This window comes from Pteropus vampyrus, unplaced genomic scaffold (assembly GCF_000151845.1).
Source record: "Pteropus vampyrus isolate Shadow unplaced genomic scaffold, Pvam_2.0 Scaffold68, whole genome shotgun sequence".
Taxonomy (NCBI): domain Eukaryota; kingdom Metazoa; phylum Chordata; class Mammalia; order Chiroptera; family Pteropodidae; genus Pteropus; species Pteropus vampyrus.
In genome coordinates this window covers 3,061,693-3,066,951 of record NW_011888849.1, presented here as the reverse complement: position 1 = coordinate 3,066,951, position 5,259 = coordinate 3,061,693, and positions in this window count along the sequence as shown.

Here is a 5,259-nt window from a genome sequence, read left to right as displayed (position 1 = left end):
AAAGGCGAAAGCATGATGTTTATTGATTTTACGAGGAAAGGATCTTGAAGAAATTAGAGGTTTAGTTGAGTCCTGAAGGATTCCAAAAGGTGAGGAAAGGCTAGGGAAATTCTAGCTGAGACGATATAGCACTGAAGTTAAGAGCCCAGGTTTGGGTGTGAAGTTGACATTAGCTCAAATCCTGGCACTGGTACTTATTAGCTATGCAATCTTAAGCATTCTTTTAAACCTCTGTATTATTGTCTCCATTCATAAAATCAGAAATAACACCCGTTTTTTTCAGGGTTGTTGTGATAATATGTACATGATGTTTAGCACAAAAGAAATCAAAATCAGTAAGTATTATTAAAATGTGTGAACCAAGTTATGGATATCATAAATAAGCCAATCATTGAGGGATTCTTTGAGGTGACCAATTTGCTTTTTTCAAAGAGTCTTTTCTGGAAACGCGTGAGATATAACGCTATTTGGCTTCATATATGATTAGAGGACTAAGTTATAAAAAACATTTTAAGTTAGAGTAAGGAATCAGATTTAGACACATAAATGCCTAAAGATGTATTTGAATATCATTTATAACAAAGGACTTCATGCCATTTAAATTAGAGAAGTGTGTATCTTTTCATATGTGTATAAATACCCGTATATAAATATACATATTTATATGGGATAAATTCTAGATATTTACAGATATGCCATCACAATGCTAAGATATTCAAGGAAACAATTTATTCCAATTATATCTTACTTATTAGCCAAGAAAAATGACTAATTTTCCAACCTGGTGCTTCTCAAGGGAGGTTTAACTTGGCTGCAATTTTTAAAATTTATTTTATTATTCTGTTGACTATGCCTCCTAGACTTCATTGTTAAAGGTGTTTGCTCACAAACATATTGCAACACAAGAAAAATCCAAAGACAGTAGCCAAATATATTCCACACAGTTACCTATTATCTCAAGAAATAGCATCTGCTTCAATTATGCTAATGAAATCATTCTGTAACTCATAATGGAGCCTGGTATGCTATTTCCTGCATATAGAAAATAAAAACAGCAAATTATGCTAATTTCAAACAAATGTACACCCAAAGTCTCTTACTTATGAAAAAGAACAGCTAGCTGACTCGTTCAATGATAGAAGCAATATCTTTCTCACTTGGCGTCATCTTTTTTCTAACAATTTTAGCCTTAAAAAATGATTAGGATACTACCCAGAAAATAGCCATTAGGATATTGTTATACATAATACATACTGAAATGGTAAAATGACATAAAATTGTCTATTTTTTAAGTAAGATGACCTACTTCTACCGACCAAACTGCTGCTTGACCTTGTTTTCCAAGTTTCGGATGGTCTGCTAATTTGCTATTTCCTTCATTTTTTTTTCCTAGATGTCTGGTCAATGTAAAGGCTTGCAGCCATTCTCCTTTGCCTTAGGAAATAGGTTTAGAATTGTTTCAATGTGCCAGCTCTCTCTCAAAGCTACAGTTAATATATGTGGGTCTCTTCTTTGAGCCACACCAAGCATAAAACCAAAACCGCAGCTACTATCATACACCACATTCCTTGAGCCACTGGGAAGAGCATGAAAACTAATACGCCTAAGTGAGTTTTTGCTCTACAAAAGATACCTTCTGCATTTCATGTAACAGGGCCTCCAGACCTCTCTGAATTTAATTCAGTCCAATTACCGAGTCCCTAGCTCCAAGGAGATCTCTGGCTCCAATAACTGGTTTTCTCTCATTGCCTTGCGCCCCACGCCTCAACATTGTCTTTGCTCACAATTACATGAAAATTGTGTTGTATAAAATCACCAATATAGGCTTGGGCAAAACAAATAGAGAATCATTCCTGGGATGAAGAAGAATGTCAGCCTTAGAGAGAAGAAAACTGATAGGTTCCTTACCGCCTCAGGTTAAAATTAAATTCCCTTACAGCACAGGAGGTTCTTCCCATTTTGATACGTGCCTACCTTTGCAGGGTCATCTCTTATGATTCCTTTTTCTTCTCCTACATAAAATTCCAGCCAAGGTGAACATGTTTGACTTCTTCTGCAGCGTAGAGTCTTCTCTGTGACTTCGTTCGCACTATTGGCTCTTAGAACTCTCTCTCTCACACCTCACACGTGTACCTTCTTCTATTTTACTGAACCAATTTCTACCTATCCCTCAAACCTCAGTTTAGTTGCATTTTTTTTATCCTTCCTTGATGCTCCCAGATTCTCCTTAAATGACATTCCTAGGGGCTGCTATAGCACCTTCCAATCCTTTAAAATTTAATAAATAAATAAGTTCCTAGGAAGGTAAAATGAAAATACAGAAAATACTGCATGTCTACAGTAAAAATAAAATAGAAATATTATAAACCAAGGTTTTCACCCCCACAGGCTGAATCAATTTTGGAGAAGTTAGGTCTGGTCTACAGAGCTTAAAATTGGGTGATATTAAATAAAAATAAAGATTTCTGTCTCCTCTTTTGGAAAAAAAAAATCAGAATATCTGGCAATATGTCTCCTACGTTTTAACATGCCAAAAATTAACCAAGATTGGGAAGCAGTTAACTCCTTTTGAGAGGATCTATGGGCTCTGACCCACCATAATCCCCATTCACTAGCTGCTACTTGGCTCACTCACTACCTTATTTTTGTTGTTTACTGAACCACTCTAAGCATGTGGATTTGCAACCTCGAACAGACAGAAGGTTGAGATTACAAAGATAATCTCCATGTTTATGTTAATAATGTGAGAGCAAAGGTGAGAAAAAGAAAAACGACTTGTTTAGGAGATTTAAAAACTAGAAGAAAGGAAGAATACAGGGAGGGATACATATACAGCTCTTCTGCTTCAGTAACTTTAGTTCTAACTAGCTTGTATATGGCTTTTTTACCATCAGCCAGAAAACTAATGTCGAATGGTCAGTACCATGGAGTCAAAACTCTCTACTTATCTAGGCAGCCTAGTATCTGGATGCAGGTGGTAACTGGACCATCATGTCACAGAACTAAGTTTCTAGTGCAAAGCCATCATCCAAGGATGTGCTTCAGATGCTACAATTAGACACCTTACATGGCCCTGGTGAATGAAATGGGTGGCTCATTGAGTCTCAGTCAAAGAGGAAGGCATAAGCCCAATGAGAAAATCCACAAGAAAAGTTTCATGAGAAAGCAATTTCTGTACTTCATCATAGAATTTTATTCCTTTCAATAGCTAGGGTATCCTTTAGGGTATGATCTTATCTCTGAGTACTAATGAAAATACATTTCTAAGAGATGCAAATTTCTACTTTAGTGTTATGAGAAGATGGGGACACTTTAGACCATAAAATGTGCATTTTATGCTTCAGGGAGAAAGACTTTCAAACATGCTTTGTCTCCGGAAAAATAAATAGCTTCATAAAACTGTCCTAGAGACGATGAAAAGGTTGTAATTGTATGAAAAAAAAATGTTCTGAGACACAAAATGCCCACAAAATGTAATTACTGACCATAACATTATGTTCCTCATGATACTCAGAGATCCTCTAGAATATCTCGTTCTATACAGGTGAAAAAGGGTCCTGCCACATTGAATTAGTTTCCTATTGCTATAAGAAATTTCATTGCTTTAAACAACACAAATTTATTATCTTGCCATCTCTGGAAGTCACAAGTCCTAAAATCAAGGTGTTTGCAGTACTGCTTTCTTTCTGGATGCTCTAAGAGAAAATTCATTTTCTTCCCTTTTCCAGCTGCTAGAGACCACTTTCATGCCTTAGCTAATGGATTCCTTTCCTCCATCTTCAAAACCAGCAGTGTGGCATCATCAAATCTCTCTAGACTCTGACCTTCCTGCCTCCCTCTTATGGATCCTTGTGATTATATTGACCTACCCACATTATCCAAAATAATCTCCCTATATCAAGTTTTTAAATCTTGTTTTAAATCTCAACTGCAAAATTCCCTTTTCCACATAAGTTAACATATTCATAGGTTCTCGAGATTAGAACATGGACATCAAAGGAGGAACACAAGCACATGCACTATAAAGAAGAAAAACATAACATAGAGGGGAATGTGCACCTCCCACAGGCCCAAATTACAATAACGTAAAACTTATCTAACAAAATCAACATAAAAAAAACATTTCTTATATTACAAAGGAAGACAATGTTTGGAGCTGGAAGATGCTTTTATTTTACCAACTCTCATATTTTCTTAGAGGAAACGGAAGTTCAAGAGGAAAAAATTTTGCAAAAGAATCATTAGAACAGTCTGTTTTGAAGTTGTTAGAAGTCAAATCGCTGACACTGGCCTACACTTGTATCTTAATAATGACAGCTTACTAACAATAATCATAGTAACACAAAATATTTTTGAGCATTTTCATTATTCCAGGCTCTTCACTAGCAAAAACTCATTTACATTTCCCAAACGCCCTAGAGGTCAGGTTTGACTAGCAACCTCTACTCTACAGGTGAAGGATCTGCAACTCAGAAAGTTAAAATAACTTCACTAAGGCTGCATATCTAGTGGGTGGCAAGCTGAGTTCAGAAGCGGAACTGACTCTGCAAGCTGAGCTCTTAACTACTATGCTGTGTTTAAACAGGTTGTATACAAACAAAGAGATACTCATGCCTATACACACTCACACACACACACACCATTGATAATAGGTCACTCTTGGTTCCTTTTTTCTAATTTGTATATTCAAATGTATCAAATGTAGCTTCCTTATGACATTCAATTTCTCATCTTTTAATTCTTATCTCCTTGTAATTTTATTTAGTCCCCAAAATCAAGAACCTTTCACTGTGTAACCACTACCTTCTTAACTAGCCTGAGGAACAAATCAGATTCTAATGCTAGTTAGCAGCTGCTACCTGATCTTTGCATCAGTACTTTTTCATGGCAGTTTAGCTCCTTCCAAATCTCAAAATTGCTAATATTTTTTAGCTTAGCAATTATGACAGTTATCCAATCCATGTCAAGAGACTAAATCTTTGAAAGTTTTACAAATGATATACTACTATAAAAAGGAAAATCAAATGCCTTGGGGTAGATCCTGAACAACAAGAACATTTTTTTAAAAAAATGTTTCCCATCCTAAAGAAAATATATACCTTAATGTCTTTCTTCATTTATGTCTTCTAGGTCACATATGTCAGAGTAGTAAGCAAACTACTATGAGACAGAACTTTGTACAATCATTTATTTTTATTTTTCCAACAGTATTACCAAGTAACTATTATTATCTACATTTCGCAGTTGATTTGGGGGACG